Source organism: Hyperolius riggenbachi, chromosome 2, assembly GCF_040937935.1.
Source record: "Hyperolius riggenbachi isolate aHypRig1 chromosome 2, aHypRig1.pri, whole genome shotgun sequence".
Taxonomy (NCBI): Eukaryota; Metazoa; Chordata; class Amphibia; order Anura; family Hyperoliidae; genus Hyperolius; species Hyperolius riggenbachi.
The window spans coordinates 88,274,119-88,300,194 of record NC_090647.1 but is presented as its reverse complement, the minus strand read 5'-3'; the positions used below and the strand labels follow the sequence as shown (position 1 = coordinate 88,300,194).

General features: G+C 44.1%; 1 protein-coding gene across 1 annotated transcript in view; it reads left to right on the top strand.

The window, feature by feature from the left end:
• Window positions 1–7,979: 7,979 nt before the first annotated feature.
• KATNAL1 (katanin catalytic subunit A1 like 1) overlaps window positions 7,980–26,076 on the top strand; it is a 117,719-nt gene continuing 99,622 nt past the window's right edge. The window contains exon 1 of the mRNA XM_068265017.1: window positions 7,980–8,393. The gene's annotated coding sequence lies outside the window, so the exon portion shown is untranslated. The remainder of the gene's footprint in view (window positions 8,394–26,076) is intronic.

Sequence of the window (26,076 nt, the reverse complement as noted above, 5' to 3'; positions counted from 1 at the left end):
CTCTAACAGCAGCGGCGACCAGGCAGACAAGGGGAGACCAGGCGGCCAATCGCAGTGCAGAGAGATGAGTGACAGAGGCATCAGCCAATCAGGCTGATTCAGCATGCCTGTCACTTCTCTCTGCGGCTTGCGTACACTTTTAGAGCCTGGGGCATGAGGAGAGAAATCTACAAAAGTAAGAATGATTTGAAACTTTTACATTGCCTGGTTAGCATCCTTTCTACTGCTCCATTAGCATGCAGTAGAGAACTTATTGTGTATTTTCTGCCTAACAGTTACTCTTTAAGAAGCGAGAGGTCATGAAAGAGGATATAGCAGACAAACAGAAACACGTGTAAGGAGAGAAAAGTACATCTGCATATAAGTGGTAATAAAAACCAAATGAGTTGATTAAAGAGAGACTGAGGGGGTAAAAGAGCCTGACTGACGCTAATAATCGAGGATGAATGGGGCCAATAGCAGACGAATGGAGCCAACAGGAGGATGGCAAAGGAGGTAACGGTGGTCATGGGGCTAGAGAAAGCCTCAGGTGAGTATCAATTCATTTACCCCCTTCTTCTCAGGTTCTCTTTAAGTTGCCAAGACTGTAGTGTTGTCCGGATCATGAACGATTCGGATCTTTGATCCGAATCTCCTTTGTGAGTCGAATCATCCGAATCATCAAAATGAACAGATTCGGATCAAAAGGGGTGGAGCCAGGAGTGGCACGCCCCCCTCTCTCAGCAGGCACCGGGGTCCTGGAAGCAAAGCGGAGATGGATTGCTCTGTTGGAGGGGAGCCAGCCGTGCAGGGACAGGTAGTTGGGAGAGGGGACATGGGTGCCACTGCCAGATATGTGTAGAGCACACTACTGGCTGCAATGTGCTGCTGAGTATAGGCTGTCTGTTGTAGTTGTGAACAAATGGGGAACTTTTGGCTGAGAAGCACAGCTCAGTAACTTTGCAGGCAGCGTGCTGGGCTGGAAGGGCAGGGCAGGCACTGTGATTGCTGTGCAATATGATCCTCCTGCACTCTGCTCTGAACAGCTGCACTTATCTTCTCCCTACATTTATGATGTGTTCAAGGTGAGAAAAGGGGAATGCTTTCTTTCACTGTGAGACGTTTGCATTCAGAGTATACAGATGAACATATAGGTGAAATACATGTAAAGCATATACAATACAATAACATTAACATTTCTATAGCGCTTTTCTCCCATAGGACTCAAAGCGCTTAGGCTCTCTCAGATTCAGTAATTAGTAGGATGAAGTATTCACACAACAAAAGTTATATTTCTGCAAATGCCAGACTGAACAGGTGGGTTTTCAGTCTGGATTTAAACACGTCCAGGGATGGGGCTGTCCTGATCTGTTGAGGTAAGGAGTTCCAAAACGTAGGGGCAGCATGACAGAAGGCTCTGGGACCAAAAGTTTCCAAGTGGACTCTGGGTATGACTAGCTTATTAGAACCTGTGGATCGGAGAATGCGGGATTGCTACGCAGCTGTAACATATCTTTCATGTATCCAGGGCCTAGATTATTCAGGAATTTAAATGTCAGTAGGCCGATCTTGAATAGGACCCTCCATTCTATAGGTAGCCAGTGAAGGGAATGCAGGACTGGCATTATGTGGCAGTGACGGGGTTGGTTGGTTAGCAGTCTGGCAGCAGTATTCTGTATCAGCTGTAGGCGGTACAAGACCTTTTTTGGAAGGCCAGTGTAGAGAGCATTGCAGTAGTCCAGTCGGGATGTGATGAAGGCGTGGACTAAGGTTGGCAGATCTTCTGGGGGTATGAGGTGCTTGATTTTTGCAATGTTCTTCAGGTGAAAATAGGATGATTTCATATGATTGCACCATGTGGGTAATGTGTGCAAACAAACATTTCCACTCTCTGCTCACCCCTCTTCGTCCACCTCCTCCCTTCTGTTCACTCCCTGCCCGTCTCTGTCCACCATCCCCACTTCTCTATCTGTCCACCCCCTTCCCCTTCTCTGTCCATCCACCCCCCCCCCTCCCCTTCTCTTGTCTGTCCTCCCCTCCCTCCCCTTCTCTGTCTGTCCACTGCAGGGAAAGTCCTGTCGTGCTAGTCATTTCACCCCCCCCCCCCCCCCCCCAATGCTTCCCTAGTAAAATGATCCGAGATTCGGATCAAAGATCCGGATCTTTTCAATGATCCGATTCAAATCATCCGAATCATTGAAAAGATCCGAACTTCACATCTCTACAAGACTGTACATGTAGATGGAAAAGAGGAGAGGGCCAAGGACAGAGCCTTGAGGTACACACACAGATAAAGGATGTGGAGAGGAGATCTGATTCAACCAAGAGACTGTGAAAGACTTTCCAAAGAGAATGGAAGATATCCAGGAAAAAACAGATGACAGATGATCAAAGCGAATGATCAAAAGCTGATGACAGATAAAGAAGGATGAGTATGGAATAATGGCTTTGGATTAAGAAGATCAGAATCAAAATGTGACCCACCAATCTGTTTTAAGGCTCTTAACCACTTTACCCCCAGCGGTACGAATTTCTCCGCCCCTTTTTTCCCTCCTAAAAAACCAGGGACGGAGAAATCCGTACCTTCCGCGCTACCGCCGCTGTCCGCGCTCCCGCCGCTCGTGCGCGCGCACCCGCCGCTCGTGCACGCCGCCGCCCGCTCGCCCGGAGATCAATGAACGGGAAAATCCATTCCCGTTCGTTGATCTAGCCCCCGCAATGATCTGCTGCTTCTTTCAGAAACAGCGAGATCATTGTGCGTCTCCCAGCCTCCTACTGCTTCCTGTAAGCGTCCTTCCGGACGCTTACAGGTCGCATGTAAACAAACACTCTGTGGCCATCTTGTGGCCAAATAGTAAACTACACCCTAAAAGCATTTTACATATACAAACATTACATTTACACAGTGTTCTCCCCTGAGCCATTTACCAGGGCGCGCCGCCCGGCTGATCTCCTCTGAGCGCCCGGGTAAATTAGCCCTGCTCTTTGCATTTCTTAGTGATCAGCGTCGGCCGTATCAGTGCAGCCAGCCGCTGTCACTCAGAGACGCTATCTCCGCCCTCCTCCTCAGCTCCCGGCAGTTGTGTGGAGGGGCGGGGGAATGCAGGAAACGTCACACAGCTCCTATGAGCTCTGAAGAGAGGAAGCACGGCTCTGAATGTTCAGCCAGACGCTGCCCCCTGCTCACTGTACTCGCAGCTCAAATGAGAGAGCACACAGCTCTGATCTTTGTGGAATGTTTTGCCAGACGCTGTCCTCTCCCTATACTGGTCCAGCTGCAGCGTGTTTGTGTGTGTTGTGAGTCTCGCTGGTGTCTAATGGAGGAGGGGAGCTTCTAACTCAACTTCTGCCAGTCAGAACTTAACGATACTTGACCCCTTTACCATGATTATCCTGTCCTGCCGCTGCTTTTCCCAGCCCTGATTAACGCCAGAAGTGTCATTGGTGTAAAAGAGCTGCAGCTTGGGGGGAGAGGAGAGAGCCTGTGTGCAGATGGCCACCACCCAGGGCAACTGCAGACAGAGACACAGGGTGATTAGTGAGACACCCTGGCCCCTTTACAGCCACAGCCAACAATTTCCTGTGTGACTGACAGTGTCACATTAGAAACTGCAGCCAGGTTCAATCTGCAGTTTTGAAAGTGAAACCAACAATTTCCCCCCCCCCATGTTTCCTATATATATATTGGTGGTGTAAGTAGGGATATTTGGGGGGGGGGGGGGTAATGCACACGCAATTTCCCACCTAATGCCACCCAGCATAACATTCCCCACCCGGCTACTTTTTCATACCACCCGGCTGGAAAAAATTTCTGGGGAGAACACTGTTTACACAATAAATTAACTCATTACCTCCCACACTCCCCAATTTTTATTTTTTTTTTGTAATTAAAAAAAAAAAATACAATAAAAAAAAAAAAACATAAATAGTTACCTTAGGGACTGAACTTTTTAAATATTTATGTCAAGAGGGTATAACACTGTTACTTTATAAACTGCGGGCTTGTAATTAGGGATGGATGCAAAACTGAAAAAAATGCACCTTTATTTCCAAATAAAATATTGTCGCCAAACATTGTGATAGGGACATAATTTAAATGGTTTTATAACCGGGACAAATGGGTTAATACATTTCATGGGTTTTAATTACAGTAGCATGCTTTATTTAAAAACTATAATGGCCGAAATCTGAAAAATAATAATTTTTTCCCACATTTTTTCCTATTTCCCCATTAAAACACATTTAGAATAAAATAATTCTTGGCATAATGTCCCACCTAAAGAAAGCCTAATTGGTGGCAAAAAAACAAGATATAGTTCATTTCATTGGGATAAGTAATAATAAAGTTATAGACGAATGAATGGAAGGAGCGCTGAAAGGTGAAAATTGCTCTGGTGGTCAGGGGGTAAAACCCCTCAGTGGTGAAGTGGTTAAACCCAGGGAACAAAATCAAAACAAACTATGAATGACAGATCAGTCAGATGTCATCTGAAAAATCATGATACAAACGATGTCTAAAACAAACGATCCATGACCATGGTCAAACATTTCAAACAACCATCATGATGGATCACTTTGGCAAATAATCGTCCATAATCAGTAGTGTGTACAAAACTATGAACGATTATTAAATAATGTGTCTATGAAGTATACAGTACTTTTCCCCTTCACTCTGCATCCATCAACGATCAGATCATTTAGTCTATTGTTTGTAGTCTTTAAAGGACAACTGAAGAGAGAAGAATATGGAGGCTGACATATTTATTTCCTTTTAAACAATACCAGTTGCCTGGTAGCCCTGCTAACCTATTTGGCTGTAGTAGTGTCTGAATAACACCAGAAACAAGCATGCAGCTAATTTTTTTTAGATCTGACAACAATGTCAGATACACTGGATCTGTTGCATGCTTGTTCAGGGTCTATGAATAAAAGTATTAAAGGCAGAAGATCAGGACAGCCAGGCAACTGGTATTGCTTAAAAAGAAATAAATATGGCAGCCTGCATATCCCACTCACTTCAGTTGTTATTTAATGTTGTTCACATAATATTACATGGATATCTTGAAAAATGGCTTATGGAACAATCGTTCATTGATCACACGATTCTATCTTTCGGTGTGTACAAAGCTTTAGCAATGTTGTTTCAGACTCTTTCAGTAGTAGGACACAACGTTGTGGACACATTACAGAAGACAAAACACATAACATTTATATTGTGCCTTTCTCCTGGCAGAACTCCAGTGAAAGTAATATAATAAAAAAAAAGTGCTTCATTTTTACAATAATTATGTATAAATGATTTGGTCAGTGTTTGCCTATTTTAAAATCTTTTAAATTCCTGATTTACATTCTGACATTTATTACATGGTGACATTTTTACTGTTGGCAGGTGATGTAGCTGCTGCATGCTTTTTTGGCAGTTGGAAACAGCTGTAAACAGCTATTTCCCACAATGCAGCAAGGTTCACAGACAGGAAACTGCCAAGAGTATGTACTTTTCTTGTTTCCTGTGGGAGGGGTTTCACCACAATATCAGCCATACAGCACCCCCTGATGGTCTGTTTGTGAAAAGGAATAGATTTCTCATGTAAAAGGGGGTATCAGCTACTGATTGGGATAAAGTTCAATTCTTGGTCGGAGTTTCTCTTTATAGCAGCGACTTAGGGTGTGCTCCAGGGGTAACCAGGATCATTAGGGCGCCTTTCCTAAGGACTCCTTACTGTTTTATGTACTGGTTTGAGCTAGAATTCAAACCCTAGCCAAAGGCTCAGACTCTGCATCAAAGTCAACAGCCAGCCCTTAACCAGTACATCAACTAACCAATCATTGCTTCCTATCTATCACGACCACCAAGAAAATCCAAAATTTCGTTCGACGAAAATTCATTCGGGCGAAATTTTTTTTCACTCGTTCATAATCGATTGTGTCCACCAATGGAGATCATTTACAACCAATCCGATCAGAATTTCTGATTGCTCGAACGATTTTTCGCTAGAAATTGGACCGTTAGTGGCCAGCTTTAAAAAGATGGACTGGCCCAAAACCTGTCATCTGTCACATTTTTTAACTGCCTACTTTTTTCGCGATAGTGGTCCTTTAAAGTGAATGTTTACCGGTAAAAAAAAGAAAAAGTCAGATACTCACCTAAGGAGAGGGAAGGCTCGGTCCTAATGAGCCTCCCCTCTCCTGGTGCCCGGTCCCGCGCAGGATCCCCCGTGGCAGTATTCAACCAGTTCGGTCAAATACTGCCACTTCCGCATGCCGAAGGGAGCTTTTGGAAGCCTTCGGGAGCACTCGGGCTCCCGATGACGCGGCCGCTCCATACTACGCATGCGCGAGCGCCCTCTATGACGCGCTCGCGCGTACATAGTATGGAGCGGCCCATCTTCGGAAGCCCGAGTGCTCCCGAAGACCTCCGAAGTCCCTGCGGCGGCGGACGCGAACGGGGGAGCCAGCGCAGCACCGAGGGCACCGGGAGAGGAAAGGCTCATTAGGACCGAGCCTTCCCTCTCCTTAGGTGAGTATCTGACTTTTTCTTTTTTTTTTACCGGTACCCATTGGCTTTAAAGAGCAATGAGATAAATTACCGACTTGTGCTCAACACATGTCAGCAAATGTCAGTAAATGTCAATTCATCAAGGTTACAGCATTCACTAATACATTCGGTGATTATCTTCAGCTCTCCTCTGTCGGTAACTAGCTTTGAATGCCTTCCTGTGTATGTCCTCATGATTGACAGGCGCAGGCAGCCAATAGAAGCAGCCCCTGTTCTCCTGTAAGTGCCACTGATAGGTCACAGGCTTCTCCAGTGGAACAAGCTTTTAGACCCCTCAGGCAGTGAGCAGAGAGATCAGGACAAAATATATTTTCCAGGTACCCTTCGGTGGTGTAACCCTTTAAGTCCCTGTTTGAAACTGCAGTTGCTAGTAGTGAAATCAACAAGCATGGCATTTGTAATGTCTCCAGGAAGTTCATCTAAGTTGTGGCAATTAAATAAAATGTTGAGAAAGACTGATGGACAGATTCAGAGCAGCAGAGGCAGTATAAAAAACAAACAAACTAGTAAATATAACAAATGTTTACATCTAAAGGGATGTCGGGATGCCTTCTATTGTAAATGCATCACCACAGCTTGTAACAACACAGACACTCCAAGCTGCTCTGCTGTTATCGAACAGCCTTTGATGAATTGAAGCCGTAGGTAAATTACCGAACATCTACCACACATGGGAAAATATTGATGAATTAGCACATACAAGTGTAAAATACCGAATGCAGTATTCTAACGACTGGGATTTTGTTATCGAACAGCCTTTGATGAATTGAAGCCATAGTCTTGACAAGAGAAAGCCCAGAACATTCATATTGCGCTTTTCTCCTGGTGGACTCAATGCGCCAGAGCTGCAGCCATTAGGGTGTGCTCAGCAGACAGTAGAAGTGATAAGGAGTCTTGCCAAAGGACTCCTTACTGAATAGGTGCTGGAAAGATTCGAACCCAGGTCCCCTGTGCCAAAAGCAGATCCTCGTTCCTCAAATCTTGTAAATCAGCCAATCAAAATGACAAAAAGTGAAGTTGACTGGCACAATTAATCTGCAAACAAGCTAGAATATCTCACTAACCATCTCTAGCCCTGATCAGCTTTGACTGTACCCACACCATCCACAAGGTCCATTAGGTGGTATCCCTACCAAAGCCATACTGTCCCAGTACTCTCCATGTGCACTCTATTCTTTCCACTCAATCCAATTATAAACAAAAAAAGTTTTATGTGGAATTCAAATTCCTGATGCGTCTCGTCTCTATAGTTCTTGGTTGCCTAGAAATAGCTTAGCTTTTCTGCTTTCTAGAGAAACAGAATACCAGAACTCCTGCCTCCTTCAGCCTGAGCCTACAGTACACACATCTCTAGTGTAGAATGGCCATTGGCCAAAGGAGGATATATACACAGTATAAGTGACAAGATGCTCCTCCCCTCTCCTTCCCCCACTTTTGGATGGCAGCATCCGGCCGCAGCCATGACAACGCCATATACACACAGTGACTAGTATCGTATAAGGCGTGGTGGCCTGTCCGACTGGTTAATATCGGGATAGGCTGATAAACCGTTTATTCCCGACTCCACCGGCATCCAGAGAAGCTCCCGCACCGCAGGAAGTCTGTATCATCCTCTCCCAGCAACAAAGCATTAGCTGCTGCACTGACTTCGCGCCGCGGAGCGTGTCGGGAGATGTAGTCCGCTGCTCCTACTTTCACACAGGAATCCGGGTGATCAAAACTACAGACCCCAATATCCCGCGCGGCCAGCTTCTGCATCCTCTACCAACTGTTTAATTACCCCCATTGTAGTGGATACAGTGGATGAGCAGAGAGTGTGGGAGCTGCACTGTGCGGGGAGCTGACACTGCACATTGAGGTGAGCCTGTGCTGCCTGGGGTATGCTGGGGCCACTGGCAGATTCATTTTAATAGTGTCTTTGTATGTACTTTGCAGTGCAATGCTGCAGCAAGGGTGAGCATCTGCCCTCATGGCATACACTGTATTCTTTCATTCATATGTATAAACATGCACGTGCTATAACGTGCTATAACTCTAATTGTGAGTGTTATATGAATTTGTATATCTCTGTATTTACCCTATAAAGTTCTTATTTATTAAAGCCAAATTTCAGAATTTTATATTTCAATTTTAGTTTTGAATGGTATTAAATAGATGAGATAAATGCAAGTTTCAATTTGGTGCATATTATTACGTTCGATCGCCTGACTAAACGAATGAAGCTGTCCGGTAGCAAGCGTTAACCTTCTGAATCTGTCTAGTTCTGGGCAGGAGTACATTTAAAATCGGCGCCGGTAGACTTGGGCGCAGGATACAGCTGGTATATGGCTGATCCTGCTTCTGCACAATTTCGGGCCGTTTTAATTACTATTCCCCTTCCAGGCCGCCATGGATAGTGGGGGAATGAAATAATTCGGCTTCCAGTGATTGCTGGAGACCGAATTATTGTGTTTTTTAAGCAACCTTGGCTCCGTCCTCTGACGGCGCCGACGTTACTCACTGAGCGCCGCTATAGACTGATTCCCATTATAGTCTATGGCGGCGCTGGCTGCGCCCAAATCTAGCAGCGCCGAAAAGCACTACTCTGCCGTGCAGAGTTCCGGTGTTCCAACAAACTAGTGTCCATTGACAAAATAGAATACGTGTATGAAAGGTAAAAGGTAAAAATGTAACAAGGTTAATCAGCAAAAGAACATATCTATCAATTCACCATACAGTGTTTGTAGGATAGCAGTAGTAGACTATCGGTCAATTTACAGATATTCTACCACTTCATTCACATTGTTTAAATATTGGTAATTTTTTGTAATAGGTTTTTTTTTAATGACCTAACCTCTCCTTCCTCTCACGCAGAACCCTCCCCCGGTGGGCAGCTAACCTTAAAGTGAACCTTAAAGAGACTCTGTAACAACAAAAACCTCCCCTGGGGGGTACTCACCTCGGGTGGGGGAAGCCTCCGGATCCTAATGAGGCTTCCCACGCCGTCCTCTGTCCCACGGGGGTCTCGCCGCAGCCCTCCGAACAGCCGGCGACTGTGCCGACTGTCAGTTCAATATTTACCTTTGCTGGCTCCAGCGGGGGCGCTGTGGCGACTTTCGGCACGGAAATAGACGGAAATACCCGATCTCCGTCGGGTCCGCTCTACTGCGCAGGCGCCGGAAACTTGCGCCTGCGCAGTAGAGCAGACCCGACGGCGATCGGGTATTTCCGCCTACTTCGGCGCCGAGAGGCATCAGAGCGCCTGCGCAGGAGCCAGGAAGGTAAATAATGACGTCACCGCTGCCCGGACTGCACGGAGGGCTACAGCGAGACCCCCGAGGGACGCAGGACGGCGTGGGAAGCCTCATTAGGATCCTGAGGCTTCCCCCACCCGAGGTGAGTACCCCCCAGGGGCCGTTTTGGCGTTACAGTTCCTCTTTAAACCTCCAAAACAAAAAAAAGTTTTACTTACCTGGGGCTTCCCCAAGCCCCCTGCAGCCGTCCTGTGCCCTCGCTGCTCCTCGAGTGTCCTCCGGTCCCCGCCGCGGGTTCGTTTCGTTTTCGGACGACTGAGAGTCGGCCCCCGGCCACGCATATTCTTCTCCGCCTTGCCGACGTCAAGCGCGTCCTGTGCAGGCATCCTGCACCTGCGGATGACGCGCTTGGTGGTGGCGAAAACAAAACTAACCCGCAGCTGGAGCCGGAGGACACTCGAGGAGCGGTGAGGGCACAGGACGGCTGCAGGGGGCTTGGGGAAGCCCCAGGTAAGTAAAACTTTTTTCATTTGTAGGTTTAAGGTTCACTTTAAAGAGAATCTGTAAGAAAAAAAAAATGCCCCTATGGGGCACTTACCTCTGGAGGGCGAAGCCTCTGCATCCTAATGAGGCTTACCCCATCCTCCTGTGCAGCCCTGATCCAGCACTGGCACCCCCAGAAAATCCGCCGACAACATGCGCACACCAGCGGAGATATTTAACTTTGGGATCCAGGGCTGGCTCAATACCATATTCTCCCTCAGGTTCTGTCGGAATTGGCCAAGCCAGATCGGGTCCACTACTGTGCAGGCACAAGGCACCGGAACTCGAGGGGGAAGATTGTACTACGCATGCGCTGGATCCCAACAGTAAATATTGTCATCTGCAGCTGATCTAGGGAGCCAGTGCTGGATCGTGCTGCACAGGAGGAAGGGTGAGCCTCATTAGGACCAAGAGGCTATCCCCCTCCCAAAGTAAGAAACCCCCAGGGGCACGTTTTTCTATTACAGGTTCTCTTTAACTTTTCACTGGGGTGGCAACTAAGCTTCACCCCCTTGTGCGCACCTCTTTCTGTATAGAAACTGCATTGCACCCACGTCCAGTTTGCATCCACGGTGATATAAATGAATATAGATACAGATCTCTTCTCCTCATGCTTTGTCTGTCGGGGTTCCCCAAGGCTCTGTCCTTGGTCCCCTCCTCTTTTCCATCTACATGCATGGTCTTGGTGATTTAATCAACTCATTCGGGTTTCAATACCACCTCTATGCAGACGATACACAACTGTACCTCTCTGCCCCAGACCTTAACTCCCTCCTTAAACGTGTTCCTGACTGCTCGTCTGCTATATCCTCCTTCATGTCCTCTCGGTTCCTAAAACTTAATATGAGTAAAACAGAGCTAATAATTTTTCCACCGTCTCTGTCCACCTCCCTGCCTGAAGTAACAATAAATGTTAACCTATTTTGGTTCCTGGACGTAGAAACTACGTCCAGGAACCATGCGCGCTCCCGCGGCCGATTGAGCACGTGCGCTACCTGCCCGCGGTTCGTTAGCCAGGCAATCAGTGAATCGGGCTATGGTGCCCGATCACTGATTCCTCTCCTCCGCTGAAAAAGCGATAGCTTCTCTCGGAAGCTGCGCCTTTTCTGGCTGTTACCTCCCCCATGCGTCGCTCTAAGCGTGTGGTACGCTTAGAGTGACGTCATGTAAACAAACTCATGGCCGCCATCTTGTGGCCAAAAAGTAATACTACAACTAAAAGTAAAAAAATGAAAATCCACACACATTTACATTATAAACCTATTGTTTACCTCCCACCCTCCCAAAACTACCCAAATAAAATGTTTAATATATATAAAAAAAAACACAAAAAAAACATGTAAATATTTACCTAAGGGTCTAAACTTTTTAAATATCAATGTAAAGATGAAATAATTTTTTTTTTTTTTTTTTTTTTTAATTTTAAACTTGTAAATAGTGATAGATGCAAAACGGAAAAAAATGCACCTTTATTTCCAAATAAAATATTGTCGCCATACATTGTGATAGGGACATAATTTTAACGGTGTAATAACCGGGACGTATGGGCAAATACAATACGTGAGTTTTAACTATGGAGGCATGTATTATTTTAAAACTATAATGGCTGAAAACTGAGAAATAATGAATTTTTTTCCGTTTTTTTTTCTTATTCTTCCTGTTAAAATGCATTTATAGTAAAGTGGCTCTTAGCAAAATGTACAACCCAAAGAAAGCCTAATTGGTGGCGGAAAAAACAAGATATAGATCAGTTCATTGTGATAAGTAGTGATAAAGTTATAGGCTAATGAATGGGAGGTGAACATTTCTGAAGTGAAAACGACGGAACGCGAATGGGTTAATAACACTCCCATAACTTCAGTTCCCAAAGCTCGGTGCTTGGGGGTGATATTCGACTCATCTCTCTCTTTTATTCCTCATGTTCACTCCATAACCAGCTCCTGCCATCTCCAACTCAAAAACATTTCTCGCATCCGTCCTTTTCTCACTCAATACACAACTAAAATGTTAATACATGCTCTTATAATTTCTTGTCTGGACTACTGCAACATACTACTTTGTGGACTACCTTCTAACAGACTGGCCCCGCTCCAGTCGGTACTGAACTCAGCTGCTCGTCTCATTCATCTTCCTTCTGGATCTTCCTCTGCCGACCCTTTTTGTCAAGCTCTTCACTGGCTGAAAATTAACCAGAGGATTCAGTTCAAACTCCTAATCCTAACCTACAAAGCTCTCCACAATCTCTCTCCCCAGTACATATCCTCACTAATCTCCAGATACAAACACAATCGCAATCTCAGATCGGCACATGATCTTCTGTTGTCCTCCTCTAGAATCAACTCCTTACATTCACGTTTACAAGACTTCGCACGCGGCGCTGCACCCCTCCTCTGGAATGCCCTCCCACAACACATCCGTCACTCGCCTACCTTTGTTACCTTTTAAACGCTCTCTAAAAACACATTTGTTCTGACAAGCATATGCGCTATCTTAGGCCACTTCCCTTTGTCCTAAGACCAATTTGCACTCCTACTAGGTATCCTAAAACAGCCTCTATATATTTGCTGCATACTACCCCTCCTCCTGTCCCCCCCCCCCCCCCCATTCCCTTTAGATTGTAAGCTCGCAAGGGCAGGGCTCTCTTCCCCCTTTTGTGTCTTGGTAGCCATTATACATTTTATTCATCATGTTAATTTTATCACTGTCATTACCGCTTCTATAATTTGTATTTTGTATCATTCTTTGTATTTTGTCACTAATTATGTAGCTTGTATTTTGGTGTACACCATTGTCTGTATTATTATTGTGTAGAGGTAGAGGTCTTGACAGAGGTGCCAAGCATAGTCTGGACACCTAGCTGTGTGTTACTCCTGTTGTTTTATTGCCTGATGAAGCGGGATTGTGCCCGTGAAACACGTTGCCAGTTACTACTAGGAGTATGTGAATAAATTCCATTTAATATATTGACAGCATCGTGTCTGTTTGGAGTGTCTGGTCCACCACCGCCTCCCGAACGATTTTAGATGATTTTAGCGTATTTTACTCTTTTGGCGCCTCTGTATACCTCTACACAGTAAGTTATCCACCCTTGGTGGAAGGGTGATACACCCTCCTTTTTTTTCCTATCCACAGAGAGCGACATCTTAACCCTGAGTGGGGACAGGTCTAATCTCCCCACCTGCTTCTTCAGTGGTTGCCTATGCGGTAACCCTGGTTTGTGAGTATAAATACTTACGTTACATATTATCTCCCTTCTTCCATAACATACTTCACCATATCGGGCTCTCGGTTTTCTGTTTTTGTAATCCTCACAAGTCTGTATTATGTACCCCATGTTTGTTTCTTACTTTGTACAGCGCCACGGAATATGTTGGCGCTTTATAAATCAATAATAATAATATAGATCAATCTTGTACATCACGGGATTTGCATAGGATATTTACCAACATTGAGAAATTATCAACAAAGCTCTGGCTTCTCATTTGTTTAAGATTGATAGGACGATCCTATCATTTTGATCAGATTGCTTGGAGAGAGTATTGTCGCGTGTAAAAGCCCAGGGTTGAGTGGGCGAGAAATTTTTGAGTGCCACAGGGCATCCTGACTCTCCCGCTGATCCTGTATCTCTAATGCTTTCAGCCACAGCCCCTGAACAAGCATGCAGATCAGTTGCTCTGACTGAACTCAGACTGGATTAGCTGCATGCTTGTTCCAGGTCTGTAATTCAGCCACTACTGCAGCCAAAGAGATCAGCAGGACTGCTAAACAACTGGTATTGTTTAAAAGGAAACATCCATATCCCTCTCAGTTTAGGTTCCCTTTAAACTGGGATTTTTTTATTGTCTGAAGTATAAGTCTATCCAGCAAATTTAATAGTTTCACTTGGTGCTCTGGAGGAGTTAATGACTGCACTGCATGCAGTATTGCAGCCATAACCCCTCCTGTTCCTTAAAGGAGTTATCAGGCGTTTTTAACTAAAATAAGTGCTACTTACCCGGGGCTTCGTCCAGTACCAAGCTCCCGGCATGTCCCTTGCCACAGCTCTGCCGTCAGCCGTTCGCCGCCGCTGCCTCCCGGCCCCCAGCGATGACGTCAGGACAACCTCCAGGTCGGCCTGTACTGCGCCTGTGCGAGCGTCGCTGTCAATCACCGCCACATGGACTGGAGTGTACTGCGCAAGCGCAGTAGTTCTGCGGCTGCGCAGTACGCTCCGGTCGTCCTGATGCCATCGCTGGGGACTGGAAGGCAGCGGCGACGAACGGCTGACGGCAGAGCTGCGGCAAGGGACATGCTGGGAGCTTGGGGCTGGAAGAAGTCCCGGGTAAGTAGCACTTATTTTAGTTGCCTGATAGCCTGATAACTCCTTTAAGTGCAGCCAATACCTCCTCCAGCCTCCAAGTGCTGCAACTATTCACTCCCTTTTATGCAGCCCAGTATTCCACCCCGTCCCCCCCCCCCCCCCGTCCCTTTCCTTGTTAACTGTTGTGGCCAGGACTTTCAGACCTGTGCTTTCTTGACATTTCTTTTACTCAAAGTATCACTTACCACAGGGTAAATTGCTGCGAATTGGAATGTCACTATTAGTACACACATGACTCATGTATAAGTCAACCCCTATACTTTTATAAAGTGAATCAGACCTACATTTCTAGACTTATACTCGAGTGTATATACAGTACATAAAGGTAGAAAACCATATAACCGTAAACAGTCAATCAATCTGAGTAATATCAAATGTCTTATGTGCAAAAATAAAAAAACCGAAAACATCAATACATCAAAGTAAGAAGTCTCACTAGCTCCTATATTCAAGCAAGCAGTTAGAGCTTGTCATATTGCCACAAGGCCATAGTGTATAGACAAAAGAAGAGAGGTTAGGTAGAGGAGAGGCCAGAACAAAGAGGGAGGCAAGGAGAACAGCAAAAGAGCATCCCACTTTAGTTCTATCCATAAATTCAGCAACCTCCCATAATGCCTCAATATGTATCAGAGTCCATAAAGAGGAATTCCAGTGAAAATTATGTAATAAAAAAAAAAAGCTTCATTTTCACAATAATGATGTATAAATGATTTAGTCAATGTTTGCCCATTGTAAAAGCTTCCCTCTCCTTGATTTACATTCTGACATTTATCACATGGTGACTTTTTTTTTTACTGCTGGCAGAAGAAGTCACTGGAAGTAGCTGCTGCTTGCTTTTTTGGCAGTTGGAAACAGCTGTAAACAGCTATTTCCCACAATGCAACGAGGTTCACAGACAGGAAACTGTCAGGAAAATGGTCCTCACAGTCTCCTGTGGGAGGGGCTTCACCACAATATCAACCATACAGAGCTTCCTGATGATCCGTTTGTGAAAAGGAATAGATTTCTCATGGGAAAGGGGATATCAGCTACTGATTGGGATAAAGTTCAATTCTTGGTCACGGTTTCTCTTTAAAGTATTCCCAAACAGACCATGTAAGAATATAGCGATCTAGCTTATCTTGCGTCGATAAGACCGGTTCCTCCCCATCTGCCACCATATCAATCCTTCGGAACCACTCGGGTATAGAAGGAGGGTCTGGTGCTTTTCAGTGAAGAACCTGCCAGGGGAAGAGTGGCACCTTTTCAGTAGTAATCTGCTCCATAGAAATGTTTATCTTTAAAGGACCACTGAAGTAAGGGAGATATGGAGGCTACCATATTTATTTCTTTATAAGCAGTATAAGTTCCCTGGCCATCCTGCTGACCCTCTGCGTCTAATACTTTTAGCCATAGACCTGGAACAATCATGCAGCAGATCAGGTGTTTCTGACATTATTGTCAGATTTGACTGGATTAGCTGCATGCTTGTTTCTGTTGTCATGCAGGCAAATATATCAGCAGGGATGCCAGGCAACTGTAATTGTTTAAGAGGAAATAAATATGGCAGCCTCCGTATACCTCTCACTTCAGTTTTCCTTTAAAGAGAATCTGTATTGTTAAAATCGCACAAAAGTAAACATACCAGTGCGTTAGGGGCCATCTCCCATTACCCTCTGTCACAATTTCGCTGCTCCCCGCCGCATTAAAAGTGGTTAAAAACAGTTTTAAAAAGTTTGTTTATAAACAAACAAAATGGCCACCAAAACAGGAAGTAGGTTGATGTGCAGTATGTCTACACGTAGAAAATACATCTATACATAAGCAGGCTGTATACAGCCTTCCTTTTTAATCTCAAGAGATCATTTGTGTGTTTCTTTCCCCCTGCAGCTATCTTCCACTGAAGTGTCGGGCTGTTTCTTCCTGCAGAGTGCAGACAGCTCTGCCCGTATGTAATTCATCAGTATGTGAAAGCCCAGCCAGCTCAGAGGAAGATTTATCCAGCTTGTAAAAGATAATAGAGCAGAGAGAACCTGCCATAATCTAAATAACACACAGGCAGTGTGCAGAGAGGGGCCTGGAGGGGGGAGATGCATCACAGAACCACAACACTTAAGAACTTGGCAGCCTTCCAGACACAGGCCGACAAGTCTGACAGGAGAGAGATAAGTTGATTTATTACAGAGACCATCTCATACTATCACCATGATAGTAGAACGTGCTGCAGTAAGCCAAAACACATTAGAATAGATTTTGGAACTTGTAGGATGGAAGAAAACCGGATGAAATTTTTGTTACGGAGTCTCTTTAAAGGTTATTATGCTGTTGTTTATCTTTTAGAGCAGAGATTAAGTTCTGAGTTCAGGTCCACTTTAAATTGGCCAATAAAAGGTATCATCCTGAATCACAACTTCTTGTTTTTCCATGTATTATTAACACTCACTCTGTTCATAGTCGTTTGGCCCTCATACTTCAAGGATGGGCCAATCCTTGATCAAACTTGGATTTGTGTACGCACCCTGAATCCTGGTAGACACATCCAATTTTGTTTGGCCAATGATTTCCCAATTTTACCACTTCCGTATAGTATGTTGGCCCTCATACTACATGGCAGTGTATCAGGCTTTAGAATAGCTGTTTCTCCAACAGATAACACCTGCTGCTATGGTCCTCTGCTCTGCTAGCTTCAATTTTCTTTGTACCGGTCTTGATACATATTCAACACAGGTCGTGGTTTAGTTTCCAGCTGAAAACCTGAATGCATTATCTGGACAACTAACTCAAAGTTTAGGTTTTTTTTTTTTTTTGCACCTCTCTTTTTTGATATAGCAACTCCAGTGAGTTATTTGAATTTCTCGAACTATGTCCATTGATGAACATCTAGCACTGGCAGAGCAGACCATCTCTATTGATGAAGATCTAGCCTGGCAGACGAGACCATCTCTATTGATGAATGTCTAGGCTGGCAGAGCAAACCATCTCTATTGATGAAGGTCTAGGCTGGCAGAGCAGACCATCTCTATTGATGAATGTCTAGGCTGGCAGAGCAAACCATCTCTATTGATGAATGTTGAGCTTAGCAGAGCAGACCGTTTCTATTGATGAATGTCTACCCTGGCAGAGCAGACCATCTCTATTGATGAATGATGAGCCCGGCAGAGCAGACCATCTCTATTGGTGAACGTCTACCGGCAGAGCAGACCATCTCTATTGGTGAACGTCTACGGGCAGAGCAGACCATCTCTATTGGTGAACGTCTACTGGCAGAGCAGACCATCTCTATTGAAGAACATTTAGCCTGGCAGAGCAGACTATCTCTATTGATGAATGTCTAGCCTGGCACAGCAGGCCATCTGTATTGATGAATGTTGAGCCCGGCAGAGCAGTGTTTTTGGAGATCTATGCTACTCTGGTATTTCAAGCAGTGCCTGGATAATGTAATGGTTAAGGGCTCCGTCTCTGACTCAGACAAGACTCCCTAACACTGCTACTGCCTACTAAGTGCGCTCCAGTGGTTGCCCCGCAAGCGTATTGAGTCCGCTAGGAGAAAAGCGCTATACAAATACTGGAATCATTATATTTGTTGGGTGGTCATCAACCATATCCCTGCCTCTATGACAAGTTGTACGGTTATTTATGGCTGTAGGCTCATAGAGAATTTGGTGCTGCAACTTCACCAGCAGTAAAGATGTGAACAGACATTATATCATCCATTCTTTTGTGATGGTTTCAGCTATCAGATTGATGTCTATACAGCCATTCTCTTCTATGCCCGACTAAATGTGGGCAACGAGCTGTTAGCGGTAGCATACCGGTATTTTTTTCTTCTTCCGCTTGCCGAGCTGATCAGACATGGACTGTCACATGGCTGACAGCAGACTGCTGATGAAAAAATCATTTTGCTTGCTATCAAAACAAAGCTAATAGGCTGAATGCCTGTCAAGATATTATGTAAGAGGACTTGCCGCTATCTGTTTTCTTATTTGTGGTCTGTAGTTTTCCCAATTTGTGTTTTTAATATGTCACTGGAAATAGAAAAGCTCCTCAGAATTTGGGGGAGGTTTCAGACCTCTTTAAAGCCTAGTACTTATGATGCAATTTTTCATCAGATTGACGATCCATGTGATAGAAAGTTGCATCGTGTGTAGACGTCCAAACTGCTCCTGATTGATTTCCTTTTGATAACTACCAGGCATGGGCTTTTGAGTAGTAATCTACTCGAATTCGAAATTAAAATGAAGTCTAATGGCTTCACCTGTGACCACGGGATGGGGGGTTAATTTACCCAGAAGTCTTCGGGCCATCTGCGTTCCATTATGCGTGATAGGTGTAATGAAAGCCGCTTTCCCCCACTCACTTCCGTGCTTACTCCTTCCAGCTTGAAAGAGGAAGTGCGGTAGTGAGTAATGCAACACTGCTTTCATTACGTCTATCACGTGTAATGGAACGCAGGCGGCCTGAAGTCAGGCTTTAAAGTGAACCTTTTTTAGCTAAGCTCCACCCATCAAAGAAAACTGCTGGGCGGTTTTCCCCTGATGCTGTGCAAAGCATGATGGGATTTCCTATGTTGTTGTTCATGTTGCCTAGCAACTGGAAGGGGTGATCAGCACACAGGACAGTTGGAACTGTGTCTCATGCTCCCTGTCACCTCCTTTCAACCAAAAGATGGCTGCCCTCATGAAATCAAACATTTGCCTGTTTTTTTTTTTTTTAAAACAGGGTGGGTAAGAGAGTATATTACCTATCTATTTTAATTAACATAACTAATGTAACTTAATGACAGTATGTTTGTTTAGGCTGGAGTTCCTCCTTAAAGGGATACTGTAGGGGGGTCGGGGGAAAATGAGCTGAACTTACTCGGGGCTTCTAATGGTCCCCCGCAGACATCCTGTGTTGGCGCAGCCACTCACCGATGCTCCGGCCCCGCCTCCAGTTTACTTCTGGAATTTCTGACTTTAAAGTCAGAAAACCACTGCGCCTGCACGCCCGTGTCCTCGCTACCGCTAATGTCACCAGGAGTGTACCGCGCAGACACAGACCATACTGGGCCTGCGCTGTGCGCTCTTGATGACATCAGCGGGATCGAGGACACGGCAACGCAGGCGCAGTGGTTTTCAGACTTTAAAGTCTGAAATTCCAGAAGTGAACCGGAGGCGGGGTGAGCCAACACAGGATGTCTGCGGGGGACCATTAGAAGCCCCGGGTAAGTTCAACTCATTTTCCCCTGACCCCCCTACAGTATCCCTTTAAGGCAGGGTTCACAATAAAGTAAAAACTGGTCCATTTTTTTGTAAGGCTCAGCAAGCAGTTACCAAGCAGCAGTGAATGAATTGTTCCCTTACATCCCTATAGACAGCTGGGGCATTTTCTCTGATAGTTTGCAATGAATGACAAATGCTTGTGTGGATGGGCAAGTTAACTGTCAAGGAATATTTTTGGGCAGTAGAGAATTATCAGAAAATAAACTCTGAGGGCCATTGCTCAGGACAAAAATTTAGAAGAAGACGCTTGTGGGATCCAAATTTCAGATGAATAATGAAGACAGTTTCAGGTAATGAGTGCTAGGGGTTTTAGCCTGACCACACTGAACACAATAGTATCCCATTTCTATGGCTGGAGTTACACCTTAAATTTGGTCCATTTTCAAGCTATATAAATGTATATGCAAGGTTTGCATAATCCTGAATTAGCTCAGAATTATTTGCGTCTCCGTGATCATCCATAGTGGCAGTATTAGCAGGGCTGTGGAGTCGGAGTCGTGGAGTCGGGCAATTTTGGGTGCCTGGAGTCGGAATCGGGAAAAAATGCTCCGACTCCTAATGAATTTGTAACTGTAATTAAAATAGAAAATATGATAAAATCTTCTATTTCTCAGATAATAGTCATTAAAAATAATGTATATATACAGTAATAGCTGTGCTTAGTCCACAAAAATGAAATAAACCAATCAACATTAGTTACTTGTGCTGCTTCAATAAAGCAGTCCCGTATTTTTAAGGTCAGATATACATATCTGATTGTGACTGTATATATGATGTGTACACAGGAATCTCTTATATATACTAAATAACATCTATGCTGTAAGAATAAAGCCGGATGTGTAGCTGTGTCACTAATAGAGATGGTCAACGAGATGGAAATAATTCTGCATTGATGCTGATTTATGCAAATGTATGCACTCCCTTTGCTGATGAAATCAAATAATTTGATATGTTGTTAAAATTTGGTTTGGTGACTACAAATTAAAGGGTAACTGAGACGGATGAAAAGTAAAGTTTTATACATACCTTGGGCTTCCTCCAGCCCCCTTCAGGCTAATCAGTCCCTCGCTGTCCTCCACCACCCGGATCTTCTGCTATGAGTCCTGGTAATTCAGCCAGTCAGCGCTGTCCGGCCGCATGCCGCTTCCACAGCCAGGAGTGTTCTGCACCTGCACAATAGTGCTGCGCAGGTGTAGTACGCTCCTGGCGGCGGAGTGTGTGCATGCGCACTACGCCCGACTGGCTCAAGTACCTGGACTCATAGCAGAAGATCCAGGTGGTGGAGGAGGACAACGAGGGACTGATTATCCTGAAGGCGGCTGGAGAAAGCCCCAAGTATGTATAAAACTTTTATTTCATCTGTCTCAGGTTTACTTTGTTACACAGTAGTCCTATACTCTACATATGCACTCCCCACAGAGCTGCAGGGAATCCACTGAGAATGCTGTGCACATTGAACACAGAGGTGTTGTCTGTTTACAATCTCATTCCCCTGCAGAGTACCTGCACATCATTCTTACATGTACCCACACTTACATTGCCTAGGGCCTGATAGATGTTCTTTGTTCCGGTTTGTACCTTTTACAAGTACTCTTACCAAGGACTAGTTTTAGTCTAAAGGGAATAAATATAGTAGTCTACATATCATTCTCACTTCAGTTGTCTTGTAAAATTCCTAAGCGTTGGCAGTTAAGAGACGAATTTCATGTTACATACTTTTAATCAACAAAATTGTAATATGCAAATTAGAGGAGTCGGAGTCGGTGGAATCCTAAACTGAGGAGTCGGAGTCGGTGGATTTTTGGACCGACTCCACAGCCCTGGGTATTAGTGTGTATATGTGCCTATGCTTTGGTCAATCATTGATTCCTGACTAACTTAAAGTGGACCTGTAATGAAAAAAGTTAGATGCCTCTGGGTGGCTTCACAGACCCTCCTACTGTACAGCCCACCAATCTAGCGCAAGGCCCTCTATTCTATACCTATTCCACACATACGTTTCTTCTGGCTGTGGACCTTACTCAAGCATTGCCTGTCTGGATGCGCTTGTCCACAGCTGGAAGCATGGGCAGGAAATTAATAGGGACCCTATGGTGGAATAGTGGGCTCTATAAGGATATGGGAAGCTTCTGGATCATCCATAGAATTCCAATGACTGAGGTAAGTAACGTTTTTTCCCCCTCCCCACTTCAGGTTTGCTTTAAAGTGTGCCCGAGACGAAAGTAGTCTCAGGTTTTATGCTCACCTGGGGCTTCCTGTAGCACCCTTGAGGCCCCTCGCTGCCTCCCTGGGCCGTCACGCATGCCCATCACTCTCCCGTTACTGGGAGAGTTCTGCGCAGGAGCAGAATACTCCCGGGCGCGGGAGCGTGATGGGGGAGCGCCAGAGCCTTGGTCAGAGTACCGGGCCATACAGCGGGGAGGTGGAGAGAGACTGAGGGGGGCTTAAAGAGAACCTGTACTGAGTAAAAATATTTAAAATAAACACATGAGGTAACTTCAAATGCACATTACATAGTTACCTTGCCATCAGTTCCTCTCAGAAGCTTACCATTTCCTTCTGACAGTGATCCCTTCCAGTTCTGACAAGATTTTGTCAGAACTGAAATTTAGCAGTTGCTGTCAGTAAAATATCAGTTGCTGTCAGTTATAGCTGAGAGGAAAACTGATGTACCAGGTAATGTCCATGTTTCCCTATGGCTCAAGTGGGCGATGTTACAGTTTAACTGTGTGCTGACCAGAAAGCTGTTATGGGTAATGGCCATTTTCAAAATGGAGGACGGAAAATTCCCTTGATCACAGTGGAAAAACAGGACGTGGGAGAAGACAAAGAAATTGAGGAGTAGATTACACAGGAGGTAAGTATGACTTGTGTATGCTTATTTTGACTTTTAATTTTCAGTTTAGGTTTTCTTTAAAGAGGAACTCCAGTGAAAATAATGTAATAAAAAAGTGCTTCATTTGTACAATAATTATGTATAAAAGAATTAGTCAGTGTTTGCACATTGTAAAATCTTTTAAATCCCTGATTTACATTATAACATTTATTACATGGTGACATTTTTAGTGTTGGCAGGTGATGTAGCTGCTGCATGCTTTTTTTGGCAGTTGGAAACAGCTGTAAACAGCTATTTCCCACAATGCAACAAGGTTCACAGACAGGAAACTGCCAGGAGTACCACGGTCCTCAGAGTTTCTTGTGGGAGGGGTTTCACCACAATATCAGTCATACAGCGCCCCCTGATGGTCGGTTTGTGAAAAGGAATAGATTTCTCATATAAAAGGGGGTATCAGCTACTGATTGGGATAAAGTTCAATTCTTGGTCGGAGTTTCTCTTTAAGTTTAAAACCTGAGACTACTTTTGTCTCCGGTTTCCTTTAAGTCCATTTGAATAGGTGCTAAAAAATTTTGGGAGGTCTATGGACTTTAGTGGGGGTTAATATTGTAAAGAAGTAAACAAAAGGAGCCGCATGCCATTATTCAGCATTAAAACCTTTACATTTTATTTAATCCTTATAAAAAATCATGACATACAAGTAAGATTTATGGTGCTAAAAAATGAACCATATTAGGTTTCCACAAACAAATACATATAGTTGTCATAGAATCTTAGTACATATCTTTATCAGCCAGTCTGGTTAGATACAACAAATATCTGGCTAGGTAAAAGGCAATGCACAATGTACCATAAATCATCACCAGATCAAATATACAAAACCGTACATATAGACGCAATCTGAAGGCCGAGCAATTGACTCAATGCGTTTCGTGAAGATAGCTTAACTTCCTCAGGAGTTGTTTGGCTCTTGATACTTAAACTATAATTTTCTCTTAGAATATGTCAATAAGAGGAAAGAAAAAATCTCTTATATAAATGAAGTGTACAATATCTTGGTCCCTTCAACTTCACATGTCATGCACAGTACTCACAGGCCACTAGGCCTGCTTTAGTTCAGGTGGGGTGATTTCAAAAAAGATTCTCTTTCCCCTCTGGAGGTTTCCAAAAAGGGAATTATCGCAATGGATTTCAGATGTGTCTGTGCAACAGAACAATGGGGATGGCATCAAGGAGATGGATGAATGTATATAGGGACTGGCCACAGGCCTTGATATGTCAAGTAAACACAACATACAATATGCTTTTTAATGAAAGTAGGTAATACTGTACTTATCATTTTACACTGATCAGCCTGATTGCATTGAGAATCTGCTTTGTTTTTTCCCCTCGTTCAGTTGTGTTTTAACTGCTCATAACACAAGGTTCAGACCCTTCCGCCCCCTGTCTGCTGCAGGTCTTGCGTGATATACTGCCGTCATCAGTTCACAGACCGTTTTGGACACTCAGGAAGTGTATAACAAAAATAGGAGTCGGAGCGTGATTTAATATAAACATAACAAAAAAAATCTATACAGCACAGCTTGTACTGCGCTTTTAGCAAAACAACAAAACTTCAAATGCATTCTCTGTTTTGTCTGATGGTGCTTGCCAAGGAGCAGTGACTCCTATTTATGGGTGTCTCCCTGTATAACTGTGTTGCCTATAGTTCAGGATTGAATCAGTCTCTGACTTTAAATTGATACTCCTGACAAATCTTATTTATTTATACTTGAACAGAATGGAGGAGCCTTACTACAAAACTGCTATTGCTGTTTGTGTTTCTGTTTGGCTGGAGAACTTCCATTCCATCTTTGGTAGCTGTATCTAGCATACTGCCCGTTGGCAGTAAAGGAAAATCTGCTATAGGGGCACAGAAAAGAGTAAAAACCCTTCATGAGAGATTGTAACCCTTTTCCACCCAATTCCACAACTGGAAAATGCCAGTTGTGGTCTGACGGTTGCCATCAGTAACAAGAAAACTGCCGCACCTCTATAATATACAAACTCCAAGACCAGCCATAAACACTGGCGTGAAATACAGTATATATTGGTTCTGAACACACAGGCTCATACAGTATACAATTCACTTTTTCTCCTGAGTTTTCTCCTAGGAGATAATTTTATATATTTTCTTTAAAAAAACTTTTCAGCACTTTTCAGTTGAAAAAATACTAAAATAAAGTAGGTGACGAAGTACTATCTATATAGTAATATTTTGAGTATTTTCTTGCTTGCTGGTGGTTTAAAAGGCGTTTTATTGACAAGGTGTGAAAATGTCAACTTGGAGAAATTACAGGAGAAAAAGTTAATTGCATATGGGCAAAGTGTCTTTTTGGCTTAGAAAGTTCTAAAGAATAATTGAATCAACCTGATGCAGACTTCTAACACCAGCATTTGATGGCTACTGTATTGACTAGATTATTATTTTTATTTATTTAGAGGTAAGGAGTTCCAGAGGGATGGAGAGTATCGAGAGAAGTCTTGTAAGCGAGACGGAGAAGTGTGTGAACAGAGAGGAAAGCAGGAGAATATTGTTAGTAGAGCAGAGATTGTGTGTAGGATGGTATCTGGAAATAAAGTAATTTTACATTTCCTGGCTGTCCGTCAGTGATATTCTGGCTCACACTAATGGCATATTTATCATTAGCTATACACATTGTGTTTGGATTCTTTGTTTCTGTTTATGCTTCTACTTCAGTCAATTTTTGGTCCATTCATTTGATTGTTTTGCATACTTCCTGATCACCCGCACTAGGTGATGCCTAACCAATTATTATTATGTATTTATATAGAGGTGGCATCTTTCACAATGCATTACACAGACAAGTCAGCACTAGGACATGCTCTATAAGCAGTATCAGTGTTAGGGAGTCTTGCCCAAGGTCTCCCCACTGAATATGTGTAGACTCATTGAACAGGAAGAGCCGAGATTCGAACCCTGGTCTCCTGTGTCAGAAACGGAGCCCTTAACTATTTCACTTTCCAGCCAGCTTTAGAGTCTGTTGTAATGCCACTAACTGTCCATCAGCGGAACTCGCAATCGAATCCCTTCTATAGTGCTAGCCTGATGCCTCTATCATAATCAAAAGCTGTCTCGGCCTTTGAGTCTAATGTGTACAGCTACCTCACCATATCAGTTAGCGATACACCATGGTGGAGCGCTAAACTACGAATGAGCTATTTTTTTCTCACACCTTTAGAATAGGGCTCATTTACCTCCTGTCATCCTTCCTCCCTTCTCCATAGAAGAGTCTAACCAGTGGTCACTCCCTCCCTGAACACTTACG